This window comes from Protopterus annectens, chromosome 6.part1 (assembly GCF_019279795.1).
Source record: "Protopterus annectens isolate FY-2018-M chromosome 6.part1, PAN1.0, whole genome shotgun sequence".
NCBI lineage: Eukaryota > Metazoa > Chordata > Ceratodontiformes > Protopteridae > Protopterus > Protopterus annectens.
The window spans coordinates 59,261,963-59,277,043 of record NC_056738.1 but is presented as its reverse complement, the minus strand read 5'-3'; the positions used below and the strand labels follow the sequence as shown (position 1 = coordinate 59,277,043).

General features: G+C 40.3%; 1 protein-coding gene across 1 annotated transcript in view; it reads left to right on the top strand.

Moving 5' to 3' along the window:
• LRP2 (LDL receptor related protein 2) overlaps positions 1-15,081 on the top strand; it is a 1,335,386-nt gene that overhangs the window by 417,099 nt on the left and 903,206 nt on the right. The gene's annotated exons all lie outside the window — the stretch shown is intronic.

Sequence of the window (15,081 nt, the reverse complement as noted above, 5' to 3'; positions counted from 1 at the left end):
ATACTATATTCAAGGTCTCCTGTATACATGATAAAACACTAAGGCCTAGATATTTAAAATTATTCTTTCTGTCCATGAATTTATACCTGACAGTCATTTCTTTTGTTGAGGTGTAGTTTATTCCCAGCATATTGATCTTCCTTAAGCTTAGCTTATAGCCTGGAACAGCACCAAAGTCTGACAAGGCTTACAGTATTCACTCCACATTCTGTTTAGAATTTATTGAATGGACCAGTAAGTCATGTACATAAAACATAAAATTTTAAAATGTTCATTACCAGTAACTATAAGGATTAGATCTACGCACTTCAGCAAATGTTTCATGTAAAAAAACAAAGGAGAGAGGACACACCACTCTCTGGCCTCTTTGAATAAAAAAAGGAATCTGAAAGCCAGGATCCCACTTTGACCCTAGCTGTGGAGTCATCATATAGAACAGCTATAACAGTCATTTAAATTTATGTGAAAGACTGAGTTGATGCAACAAGGTGAATAAAATATTCTATGTAATTCTATCCAATGCTTTTTATGCAAAAAAACTACATGATACCAGCATTTGTAGGTTGTCTGCTGTAGCTCTATTGCAGATAAAACCCATTTGGTCAGCATTCACTTGATAGCGAAAGGACCGTATGATTCTTTCAGCAAAATCTGGTGTTTCTATGGCTTGGGCATGGCTATCACAATTGCTTCTTTCTGGGAATGGGAGATATGGCTTTTCTAATTGCCTTATTAAAGAGTTGCTGCAGTTCAGGGAAAACAATTTCCCTATAACTCGAACATAGGTTCATAGGTAGGTACTAGGCTATCGGCCCAAGAGCCTAAGTAAGCCTAGCCAACAAGGTTCACTGGCTTATGCCACCCAAGAAAGTTAATTTCCTGCGTCCCTGTCAAGCAGAGTCACAGAAGTGATCACCAGGGTGTATTTCCTATTTCCCATCCACTTATCAAGATTTTTCTGGAATAGTGCTAATGAGGAGCTTTGCTTGACATAGATGGGTAGCTTGTTCCAGAGTACAGGAAGTCTCTGGGACAGGAATCTATCCCCCCAGCATGTCCTGTTTATTGTGGTGACAAGGTTTAGGTCCCTAGAGCATGTAGCTTGGAGGGATTAGGATTTCTTTAGATGTAGCATGTCCAACAGATCTGGGTTTGACATAGCTTTATATGTTAGGCAGAGATCACCTCTGAGTAGGCAATATGCTATGGAGTAAAGCTAGAGTTTTTTGAGACAGTCAGTGTAGGGCATCTGTTTGAGGCCAGTAATCCTCTTTGTGAGACACATCTTTGGCCTTTCCAGCTGCTGCAGATGTCTTGTGAGGTACATCCCAAAAGGGGCATTGTACTCTATAATGGTTCTAATGAGTGTCGAGTAGAGGGGAACAATGACCTCTTTTTCCTGGATGAGAACCCTTTTGTGATGTGGTATGCCACATAGAAGGATTTCCTGACTACTGTGGCAATGTGATTATCAAAGAAGAGACTACTGTCCACCTGGGTCCCAAGGTCTCTTATCACAAATTCAGCATTAAGTAGACTGCTGCCTATGTGGTAGTTCATGGGTACTGAGGTTTTACCAAAGGGGATGACAATGCACTTTTTGGCATTGAGATTGAGGCCATGGCTCTGACACCAGGCATCTGTGTCAGTGAGGCCCTTCTGTAGGATGTCCACATCATTTGGGGACTCGACTATGGCTCCTAGTTTGCAGTCATCTGCAAAATTCGTTAGCCAAAGGCCTTCTGTGTTAGCCTGTACTTCAGAGAAGTAGATACTAAAAAAGGAGAGATCCCAGGACTGAACCCTGTGGTACTCCACTTGTCACTGGTTTGAAGTCAGATTTGGAGTCTGCAACTTTTACAGCGTGGGCTCTGTCAGTGAGCCAGTTGGCAACCCATATTGTGATGTAGGGATTTATACCCAGTTTAGTGAGTTGAGCTATAATTCCAGAATGGGGGATGGTGTCGAAAGCCTTGATGAGGTCAAGATAGACTGTGTGAACCACTTTACCCTCATCTATGGCTTTGGTGACTGCCTCAAAAAAGTCAATCAGGTTCAGGAAGCATAATCTGCCTTTCACAAACCCGAACTGGGTGGAGTCCAGAGTTTGGAGGTTTCCAATGTCTTTGTTTATGAGTTCCATGATGATGTGTGCCATGGCCTTACAGACCAGACTCGTCAGGCTAATAGGGCGATAGTTCCCAGGATCAGTGGTGGCTCCCCCTTTGTGGAGTGGAATAACTGTAGCTGTAAACCAATCAGTGGACACAAAACCTGACAGGCTATAACTGAACATGGTGCTTAGTTGGGGAGCCAGTTCATTCTGAAGTTCGTGTAAAACACAGCCTGGGATGTTGTTCAGTCCCATGGATGCTGTGTTTTTGGCTTTAGATAGTACATCTTTTACCTGCGTAGTTGTGATTACATGGACTCTGCATTCTTCCTGTATAGATATGGGCTCTTTAGGGGGTGAGAGGGGGGTAAAGTTAGCACTGAACCTATATGCCAGGATGTTGGTAATATCAGTTGGTTCTGTAATTTTCATGCCATTGTGCTGTAACTCAGAGCAGTTCTGGGTGTTGCCATTGAGATTCTTGACATAGCTGTAGAATGCTTTGTGGTTGTCCCTAGAATTAGTGTCAATTTTGTTTTTGTAGCTATCTTTGGAGGCTCTTATAAGGGATCTCAGCTTCTTACTGAGGCTGACCAGGGAGCTCCTCCACTCATGGGATTTTATTGTCTTTTGCAACAGTTTCTTCCTCCTGTTGTAGAGTTTGTTTATTGCAGGGGACCAACAGATTGGCTTCCTTTTTTGGAGGGTAGCATCTTGGTTCTGTTTGGGGTAGCATGATCCATGCACTCGTGTAAGTGCTTATAGACTGCATTTGTGTAGGATTCAGCGGTCGTAACTGTATTGTCCATCTGCATGGGTGTCATGAAGTTCGCCACTTCTGTCTTAAGAAGCATGAAGTTAGCTTTGGAGAAATTTTTTATCGTGGTTTCCTTAATTGGAGGAGGAGGTGGGATGTGGATATCTAGGGTGATTAGCTTATGGTCAGATCTGACCAATGAGGAGTTGACTTCAGGTGTGGAACACCAGTCACTCATATTGGTAATGACTAGGTCTATGATATTGTTGCCCCTGGTGGGGGTGTGAATAAGTTGATCCAGGGCATTGGAATTTATTAATTCCAGAAAGCGTTGAGCAAAAGAGTTGGTACATGAGTAGTTTTCCCAGTTAATGGTGGGATAGTTGAAATCGCCCATTATTAGGGTGTTTGGTTGAACCCTAATATTTTCCAGTATATCAAGAAAAGAGGAGTGGGAATCCTGTGTCATGGTGGAGGATCTATAGCAAGCTATAATTTGGATTGCAGTTTTGCCCAGAGTTAGTTGCACTTGGATAACCTCAGATGCATTATGCTGAGCATCTAGCCTGAAGGTGTGGATATCCTTAATGAATATGGACACACCTCCACCTTTGGTGTTCCGGTCCAGGTTAGGGGTCTGAAAAGTGTGGTATGAGTTATATTCTGGTAATGCATGGGTGCTCTCTGGAACCTTGAACCAGGTCTCAGTCACTGCATAGATATCAATGTTCTCCATTTTAAGGAGTGCCTCGAGTGAGTGCATTTTGAGATTTAGACTTCTAGCATTGAGTAGCATTACCCTCAGTTTTTTGCTTGCCTGTTCCTGTTACGGTGGTGAATTTGTCATTTGAACCTTGCCTAAAAAAGGCACTATAGGGGCGGCAAGAGCCTTGGACAGAATCTGGAATCCCAGGGGTGACAGGTGCAGGCCATCTCCTGCAAAGCATTGTGGTCTGTCAACCATGTCATCCCAGGCAGACAGATACTAGATCCCCTTAGAATGACACCAGAATCTTAGCCAATTGTTGAAGTCAATCATTTTGTCCTTGTACTGCGGTATCATTCTGGGCAATGGCAGAATGCTACTCAGGGCTAGGGTCATACCTGCTTGGGCTACAAATCGGAGAGCTCTTCCATGTCTCTTTTCATGTAGTCCAGGGAGGTACATCTCGGGTCATTCACACCAGCATGTACAATGACAATCATATTTGTACTTGTTGTGGAATGACCTGAGTGCCTGGGTTATGTGGCGGATCCTGGCACCTGACAGGCAGCTGACAGTAACCTTTTCCTTGTTTAACCTGGTGAGTGGGACATCAGACTATAGAGTCACCTATGACTAGTGTGTTGGGTATGTTGTTTTACCGTTTTGGCTGTGGTTGAGTGGCACACTGAGTCTGTGGGCTGTGTGTCATTTGTGTTGTGTTGGGGGGATGGAGGTTCCTTGCGTTTCTGCTTTGGAGGTCTCTGTTGCTTGAGCAGTTTATTATTGAGGGCCTCCACAAGTGTTTTTGTGTTTCTATGTGTGGATTTTGGTGGTGTAGGTTTAGTGGGACTATGTGATAAGTGTGGTGGTGTGGTGTAAGTGTTTACCTTCTCCTCTTGACTGTCAAGTTCAGTCTTGGTTGGAGAGAGCTTTACCTCCAGTTTGGCTAGATAAGTGCATCTCTCACAGGTTGTAGTGTTGGGTGGGTGGAGGAGAGGGTTGTCTGTGTACATGAGGCAATTGCTACATTGCCCTAAGATGCCCAGATTCATCAGATAGACAGGTGAGAACACTGGGAGCTGACCCTTGGACATGCCTGAATAAAAAACTATTTTCCTCTAGATAAGTGAGGAAAGTGAGTACAAGAGCTGTTTTTCTCTAAGCAAGTGAGGAAAGTAAGTACAAAAACTGTTTTCCTCTGGGTAATGAGGAAGGTTGAGTGCTTTAGTAATTTGTAGCTTATTTAGTGCTTACAACAAGTTCTGAACAAATGCTGAGCACGAATAAACAAATTCAAGTGCTAAAATTAAGAATCTGTATCTGAACTAGACTAGTTACAGGAAAGAAACAAGTGGAAATGCAAGCTTTTAAATCAGAAAGTTGAAAGAGATGGAAAAATTTCCCCAACTTCCAATAACTACAATTTCTGGGTACATATTTTCAGGGGCAGCCTATCTGGATGAGGAATTTTCACTTTTCTCATGACCAAGACTACCCTTTCCACCTCCTCTAAAATAAATCTTTTTCACCACCTTAGCTACACCTAATTGGTCCAATCTCTTTAGGTCCACTCCTACTAAGTATTATTTACACTGAGTCATCCCCTCCTCTGGATACATGGAGCTAGTATAAAGGTCTGCATAATACTGTAGAAAGGTGAATGTTATCTTTGCTGGATCTTGTAACAGCTGACATTCTTTTTTTATCTTTGCTACCTGTCTCAGCCGTCTGTGAGCTCAGTCTTAATAGTAAGTGTTTCAAAGCTTTGGAGGAGGACTCAGAAATGTAGTGCTTTAGAGCCATCTTAGCTTGCTCAGTTTTATAATCCATCAGTTAATAATATATGCTTTGCACTTATCATAATCTTCCTGTACTATTATTCTACCCTTCATCTTCTGCTGTTTCATTTGTGTGAGTTTTCCCTGCAACAAAGTTAGTTTCATTTTAGCCCTTGCTTGGTAGTCCATGTACTGTTGCATCATTTTACATGGAATGAGAATTTAAAACATTCCCAAGACTTTTACTCCCCACATGCACACATTTAACAGAGTGCTCTCAGCTCAATTCCTCACCAGTTTTCCCTGAAAGGTTCCCCTGCCTGCAAAGTATACCTCTGCCTTGCAGTGACTGTCAGTCTTGCTTTTGTTCAGTCTGTAAAATCACAGGAGGGTGGTCTGATAGTACCTTAGGCATATAGAGGAGCTTTATAAACAGCTACAAATGTGCCTTAATACATACAAGCCTGTCAAGTCTGGTTGCTGAGCCATGTCATAGAGAATAGTGCACACATTTCTGCACCTCGTTCAAAACATAATTATGATCTGCCATACCCATCTGATGCAGATATTTACAAAGAAATATATATATTACTGGCAAAATGTCACATCCTGGGCCTTTACTCTGCTTCTCCATGGAGGTTACCAAATTCTAGTCACCTGTTGAAATCTGTATTCCCACTTGAAACCTTGTGCAATTCCTTAGCATCTGGTCAAAGGTTACTGCATTGGTACCAGGTGAGATGTACAGATTAATTATGGTTTCCAATTGGCCATTTACTCTAGCTATGCACATTGCAAATCTGCCTTGGGTGCTTTATTTTTCCTCCAGCAACTTCCAAATAAAGAGCTCTCATAACTAAAATTAGTTCTCTCTCCTGTCTCCAGTATATGATGCAGAGGGTACTACATTAAAACCTAATTTCTTTTATGAAACAGGTTCCTCCTATTTCAAATGTTTCTCTTGTGGCATAATTAGGTATTATTGAATGGTTTCATCCTCTCATTTACATGTACTTCTTCAGAATAGACAAGTTAAATCTTCTTCTTTCGGCTTTTCCCGATTAGGGGTCACCACAGCGGATCATCAGTCTGCTCATGATTGGCAGTGGAGTTTTACAGTGTTGAGTTGCCAGCCCAGTGCCCAACCTTCCACAGAAGGCACACACACACTCATACCTAGGGCCAATTTAGAGTGTCCAATCCACCTATTCCATGTCTTTGGGATGTGGGAGGAAACCGGTGCACTCGGAGGAAACCCACACATCCACAGGAAGGACATGCAGACTCCGCACAGAAGACACCCCAGTCAAGAATCGAACCGGAAAACCTCTTGCTGTGAGGCAGCAACGCCAACTGCTGCACCACCGTGGCCGCCATAGAATAGACAAGTTAAATAAATAAGTTTATTCTGAAGTCAGTCTAAAGGAGAGAGGACTAAAGTGCTTAATAAGACTTATTGTTTGCCTTTTGTGAAGATGGTGCTATTTTACCTGGATTTAGAAGTATAGCTATATACTGTCCTACCTGTTGGATATATATTTTTGATGATCTTTAGACGTCCTCAAAATGTTCCCCAATTTGTTAGGCAAGTTAGCATGTTCACATTTGATGTTAATATTCTCATTAACCTGGGATCATTTATCAGTTCAAGGAAAATAGAGTTGCCCTCTCCTCTGTTTCAGTAACCAACTCATAAAGTTTAAATTTTAACCTCCAGACTCCTTTTGTACAATTAACTGAAATGGCTCCTTAGGCTATCCTCAAAATTCCAAGTAAAAAATTAAACTCCATAAAAAGGTTAACTTTCCTATTAAAATAATTGTAAACATGCATTTTAGCATATAACTATATACATATGTGTTTCTTCCTTTAGGAAGCATATACCCTCTAGTAATTCTGACTATCAGAAAATGAACAGCTGTCTTAAAAGGCAAGGAAGACTGCACATGTTCCCAGTTCTACTTTCAAATCAAGCAGTACTTGTGTACATTTAGCCACCCGTCCTTCTTACAACTCTTCCCACTTGTTCATCTGATCAAATCTTCGCTTTTATTCAGACAGTATAATTTACAATAGACAGCAGAACAATAACAGTTCAAAAATTTCAGAATGTTTAGTAGGAGTGAGAGTGTTAATAGGTTCATAGGTTAGTACTAGGCTATCGGCCCTAGGGCCTATACAAGCCTAGCCATAACAATTCCCTGGCTATTTCTTCCCACACTATTTACATCCCCGGACCCTTGTCTAGCAGGGCAACTGACGTGATCCACTGGGTGAATTTCCTTTTTCCCATCCAATTGTCAAGGTTCCTTTTGAAGAGGGCCAAAGAGGCGTTCTGCTTGACATGTATGGGAAGTCTATTCCAGAGTCTGGGGAGTCTCTGGGTCAGGAACTTATCCCTCCAGCATGTTTTGTTTATTGTGATGACAAGCTTTAGATCCCTGGAGCGTGTGGCTCTGAGGGATTTGGATTTCTTTAAGTGTAGCATGTCCAACAGCTCTGGGTTTGACATGGCCTTGTATGTTAAGCAGAGATCGCCTCTGAGTAGATGATATGCGACAGAGTATAGCTGGAGTTTTTTAAGACGGTCAGCATAGGGCATCTGCTTTAGGCCTGTGATTCTTTTAGTGAGGTATTTCTGCTGCCTTTCTAGTTGTTGCAGATGTCTTGAGAGGTACATACCAAATGGGGCGTTGTAGTCTATAATGGGTCTAATGAGGGATGAGTACAGTGGGACAATGACCTCCTTTTTTCTGGATGAAAAGCTCTTGGTGATGAGGTGTGCCACATAGAAGAATTTCCTGACTGTTGTGGCGATGTGGTTATCAAAGGTGAGACCATTGTCCACCTGTGTCCGTAAGTCTCTTATCACACTTTCAGTGTTTAGTGTACTGCTACCTATGTGGTAATTCATGAGTATATGTTTTGTCCCAAAGGGGATAACTATACATTTATTGGCATTGAGCTTGAGCCCATGGCTCTGGCACCAAGCATCTGTTTCTGTAAGGCCCTTTTGTAGAGTATCCACATCATTTGGGGATTCAATAATGGCTCCCAGTTTGCAGTCATCTGCGAACTTTGTTAGCCAGAGTTCCTTAGTGCTGGCCTTTACTTCAGAGAAGTAGATGCCAAACAAGAGCAGTCCCAGGACTGAACCCTGAGGTACTCCACTTTTCACTTGTCTGAAGCTGGATTTGGAGTCGGCTACTTTTACATTGTGGGTTCTTTCAGTAAGCCAGTTGGCAACCCATCAAGTGACGTAGGGATTAATGCCCAGCTTAGTAAGTCTATCTACTTCACTTCACCACCACTTCACCCATTCATAATGGCTTTTGAAAGAGCATGTGAGGGTGATTTTCAAAATGAGGTTAAGAATCATAAATTCACCAAATGGTTTAACTTAACTAAAGATGAATACAATCTTTTAAATTATTTTAATACCAACAATACATATAGGATCATGAAGTCTGATAAGGGTGGGGGTGTTGTGCTTTTTGGCATGGCACTGACTATGTGAATGAATTAACCAAGATTTTTTCGGATATTGAGAAATACCAAATTTCATCTAGGAATGAATCCATTTTAGCACATAGGAAAATTCAGTTCTTCTTGGAAGATTCTTTATTCCAAAAAGTTATTTCAGAAGAATTATATAGCTTTTTGTAAACAGAGCATCCCCTAGTTACCCGTAGCTTTCAGCATTCCAAAAGTGCACAAGAGTATTCAGGAACCACCTTTTAGGGTAATAATTTCAGCAAAAAATAGTTCCACGTATACATTGTGCATGTTTGTGGATAGAATTTTGAAAGATTCCGTATATGCCGTCGAACATTTATTGAAGGATTCCTGGGACTTTTTCTCCAAATTTAATGAAAGATGGTACAATAATGAATCAATTTTTTGTACCATAGGTATAGTGGACTTATTCACTTCTATCCCCCGAAGGGAGGGATTCGAATTATTTTATGATGCCATTAGGGAACGTACCACTTTTTCAGATACAATGATAAATTTTATTATGGCTGTGATGGAATATGTACTGTCCAACAATTATTTTATGTTTGAGGGAGAATTTTATAAACAAACTCGGGGGGTTGGAATGGGGGCAACATGCGCCCCCATTTATGCAAATGTGCTATTTTATTCATGGGAAAAGTAACATATTTTTACAAATACCTATTCCCTCATGTGGTTTATGTATCATCGATTTTTGGATGACATTTTTATTCTTTGGAAGGATTCAATATCCAACCTCAAATATTTTTTGGAGCACATTAACCAGATAAGCCCATTTTTTTACTTTACTGCTAATTTTTCAGAGGTGGAGATTAGTTATTTAGATGTGATGATTTCTAAAGACAAACAAAAGAACAAGTTTGAATCCAGAATTTATAGGAAGGAAACTTTTTCTAATAGTTATTTAGATTTTCAAAGTTGGCGAAACAGGTGGTTGAAGGATGTGATTTTAGGTACAAGCCCCTTTTAGCCAGTGGTAAGATAATTCAAAAACAAACCACCCCAGGTTTTTCCAAGGATGGATATAGTACGAGCATGGTTGTCCCCTATTGTTCAGGAGAATGCATGCTTAGGGAGATTAAGAAAAACTGGGTTTTTTTTAAAGGTAATACCGAAGTTTTTAACACTTTGGGTCACTCATCCAGTTTTGTTTACAAAGCAGGGAAGAATTTTACATTTTTGACAGAACATCTTATTATATCAAGGAGTATGTCCACCAAGGGAATGGCCAGGTGTGGTTGTTGCAAACAATGCCCCTTTGTACTGAATAGAGATGTGATTTATATAGGGCATAACACCAAGGGCATTCCATTACACAAAGGTAATTGTGACACAAAAGGGGTTGTATATGTATTCATTTGCCAAACATGCTCATATTTTTATATAGGCAAAACAGAAAGAACATTTCGTACCAGAATATATGAGCACTTATATGCCATAGTTAAGGGAAATATTAACAACACCCTTTATAAACATTCACTGGTTTGTCAAGGGGATACAAAATTCATGTTTGGAATTTTAGATGTGGTTAAACACAACCCCAGAGGTGGTTAGTGGAAGCTTGATGTGGACCTGAGAGAATTTTATTGGATTGTTAGATTAAATTCTTTAGCAGAACCAGGATTAAATGACTATTTGTCCTTGTTAACTGTTTTAAAGAAAAAAGCACTTGTATTTTAAATGTATTTAACACCAAGTACAATTTTAATGAAAAATGTATTGGCAACAGTATTTATTGTAGATATTTATAATTTTAGGATATAATGTTCATTTAAGTAATTAATCAATTGTCTAATTATTCATTTATTTGTGTATAAAGAGGGTTGACTAAAGAGGGGAATTTAGTTATGATGAAGTCCCTGTACTATAGGGGAAGAAAGCGCTTAACTTATTAATAAACATTGTGGATGAACATTTTTGCATCAGTTTATGTGTGGAGCTTATGGTGTGTTTACTACTTGTTTGGACATCTTATTGTTTCTTATTAAGTCTATCTATGATTCTAGAGTGGGGGATGGTGTCAAAGGTCTTGGCGAGGTCCAGATAGGCTGTGTGTACTACCTTACCCTCATCCATGGCTCTGGAGACTGATTTGAAGAAGTCAATCAGGTTCAGGAGACAAGATTGGCCCTTCACAACCCAAACTGGGTGGGGTCCAGTGTTTGAAGGTTGCCAATGTCTTTGTTTATAAGTTCCATGATAATACGTTCCATGGCTTTGCAGATCAGGCTTGTCAGACTGATGGGGTGGTAGTTCCCGGGATCCAAGGTGGATCCACCCTTGTGGAGTGGGATAACTGTAGCTGTGTGCCATTCAGTGGGCACGAAGCCTGAGGTGAGGCTATGATTAAACATGACACTTAGGTGAGGTGTCTTCTAAGCTCCTTTTTTATGGCACAGCCCTAGGCATAGCTACAATTTACAGACAATCTGAACCCTTGAAAAAGCTAATACCATATTTCCATGTGTCCAAGATATTTATGTTCACCAAACATAATGTCAGTTTTCCCATCTCAGTGCATAGAATTAATGGGTAAACAGCAAAACAAAGTGAGGACCTCACTACTGTATAGCAAAGCATATTGTACAAATAACATCCACTTAATAATGTGCACTGACCCTAGAGGGACATCTCATGGGTTAGCAGCACAATAACCAAACAGACAGTCTGAACCAGTATGAAAAGAAAACTATATAGAATGAAAAACATGCAGACCTGTAAAGGAGTCATCATTTATTCATATTAAGCACTTTCATTCTTAAACATCAAAGTCGGACTTCACCAGAGCAATAGAATGAACAAGTCCACTGACAGACAAATGTTAACTCAGTTTTGGTTTCTCAGTCATTTATGTGAGGCTGCACTTGATGACACTGCTACTATGTGCGGCTTTTGTATTTTTCTCCTGAACAAAGGATGAGGACCTTGCCTTTCAGATCACCAATTATCTCTATTCAGGGTATTCAAGGCTTCTACCAAGTCTGTAGAAGTGTGCTCTGCCAACTAGCAATAGCATTGCCTGCCAGAAGTAGTTAATTTACTATGAGGCCCGGCACTAAACAAACAAACAAAAAATTGCTGTGAGAAATGTGAGTATATCTGGTAGGTTCTCCGTATGTTCCGCTTACAGACCTTTACACAGGACTGAAATTCTACTCTCTTCCATCGGGTCTTAGCAGAATAATCATGATTGTGGATCACTCTTCCATTATTGACCTTGACTGAGCTTGACCACATAGCAGACAATACCTTTTCCTTTATCACATAAGTTTCAGTTCTATCAGGATTGATCTTAAGCTTTTAAGCCTGGAGGTCTGAAGTTAAAACACTTCACCAAGCCTTCTGGCTGAAGGGTAACTGCTAACTGTGAAAGAAATGAGCTCATAAGATCTTTATATCATTCAGCAGAATGTTAGTCCAGTTTGCAGTTTTATGGACAAGAAACCCCAAACAATTTGCCCCTTTTGCATTTTCAGGTATGCCAAATGTGGATATTTTGCTACCTGCTGTGATCTTCTCTTTACCAATTTACCTTAGTTATATTTACTCCAGCCATGTTTCTGCACTTAACTAAATGATGAGTGGTGTCCATTAGTGGTCTGTCTCCATCAGCTGGTCTGAATGGGCAGTCAAAGATCACTCCATGTGGGATATTTTCCCTGTAACTCTCCTCATACAATTGGAAACCGTTGTATACTGTCTAGTTATTCCACCATCATTTCCTGTTGCTGAAACATCACCTTTGTCTCTCCCATGGCCCAAAGCTTGTGCACCATGTGGATCAGTTCTAACAATTTCATTCTAGCTCTTGCTGTGTGGTTTCTTCTTGCAAGGCATACATTCTGACTCTTTAGATCATTGACTGAGTGAGGGTTTAAACATCTGATTTACCTTACTGACCCTGATGTAGAAGATTTACCCTGCTAATGTGGTAGGTAGCGGGGAGCACTGCACAGCCATTTCTCCATTTTAGTCAGCCTCAGTTGGAAGTCTGACCTCAGATGTTGTTTCATCATAATTAAACAGCCATTACTGTGCCACAGTTTAACCCCTCCTTCATTCTAGCTTGTCCTACCCATTCATTTGTGTCCTACAACACCCTTTATTTTGAAATTATCAGCTGCTACTGTTTTGGCTCTCCATTGCAAGAGATATTATCAGAAATTGAAAGACAAGGGAAAGACATTGTAAACACCGAAACAACTTTCATCTACCCATTCCAGGATAAAGCAAGAACTATCTGACCAACGATGGCCTTTTTAGAAAAAGTGGACTAAAACAGAAACATTTAAACAGATGAAGGTGTTTGAGAAAACAGGTTTGGAGAGGTAGCATGGTCTGAGGTACACAATAAGGTAGGGGAAGGAAAAAGCTCCCTCCCCTCATCCTGCCCTCAGGTAGCTTCAGGCTAGAACTTTTTATTTTCTCAGCTCTCATGTTTTTTTTTTTTGTTTTTTTTTACCCCCCCCCCTCCAACTTTTTGGAGACATTTCAAGGGAAATGGCATTGCATGACCTCTGAAAGATGGCTGAGAGAAATTATTTCTGAAGATTGTAAATTAAACTTCGGAGCAATTTTGCATATTTTGCATTTTTTTCAGCAATTCTGCTTCAGGGCCAGATATATCTAACACTAGAAATGGTGGAGAAAATTATTGCCTGTGGCATGGTGAAGAAGGTCATTTGAGAGAATAGGGAAGTTTTTTTTTAATTCCTGGGTCTTAGGGAATAGAAAATACAAGGCAACTGAGTTTTGCAATAATTTACACCTTGCACATACACCCCTTTAGACTGTATCTCCTTTTTTGAGGAGAGGTAGGCCAGTCAAGCTAGGGTTGAATTTGTGCATAACCATTCATCCAGTTCCTGAAGGAAGTAATTTGCAGTGTGAGTTTATTCTAGAGGTGGGCAGGTGCTGTGTAATAATTCTTTTCTAACATCTACTGCTGTGATTAGTTACATACAACAATCATCCCTCCACACAAAGGTGGGGTGTCAATGGACCCAGGTAATTATAGACCCTTAAGTCTGACCAACATTATCTGTAAGGCTATGGAGAGGGTCACTTTGGCATTAATAAGCAAGGACATAAGTAACTTATAGGCTGTTGTCCCAATCCAGTTTAGTTTTGTCAAGGGTAGATCATCAAAAAGGTTACTGAAGCAATTGATGAAGGAAAATCAGTATACACTGCATATCTAGAGCTTGCAAAGGCATTCAGCACCATCTCACAATCAAGTGTTATTGATAAACTCTCCCAGCTAAATGTTAATTCTGTGTAACTAGGATAGCAAATTGGCTCACAAATAGAACCTAGGAAACTAGGGTAGGTGACTCTACCTTCTCCAAAATACATTTCATTAGAAGTGTATTCCATGGTTCATTTACTTCTGTCAGGTCAAAGCTAATGTCAAGAGCTTATGGCTCACCAATTTTCCAAATAACTGTAAAACTGGTGCCATCATAAATTCTTCAGGGGACACCAAGATCCTCCAAGAAGGCCTTTTCCAATGAAATAGCTAGTGCCATAACCCTGAACTAAAACTAAATGCCAAAATATGTATAATAATCTTTTATAGCAAGCATGACATACCCTGTAACTATAACTTCGACAGCACACTTCTGAAAATCAAACTGGTAGTTAGGGACCTGGAAACTTATATGGCAACAAACTTGTCTTTTGATCACCATGTATCCACTATTATAATACTGTCCTTTATCATTGTGCAGATTATTACTAAAGATATGGTGCCTGTCCAGGGATGTGTTCACTCCACTGTATTTGGCAGTTGTTAAGCCAATGCACTCCTCATTATGTACCTGTCCAAATACTTGACACTACTTGAATGACCATCAAATAAATCAAGGGTCTAAATCATAAAAACTATATTGACAATCTCAAAGCCTTGTCCCTTTCTGGTATCATACATGCTATTAAGTTGTGGTCTCTGCCTGTTGTAGAGAACCTCAATTGATCCTGTCCTCTCAGATCTACTGCACATCTGCCAGTCCAAATGTGGCATAAATACCCGCTCAAGAGATCTTAATATCTTCTACAAAATAAACAGAGTATGTAGGTGAGATAGATATGTATAACATAGAGTATCACTTCTGTAATTGTCTTCCTCTCTGTGTAAAGCAAAGTATGTCCCTTTCTCTATTCAAGTATAATCGGAATGAATGGATGGGAAACTGCAGATTTACCCTAATGG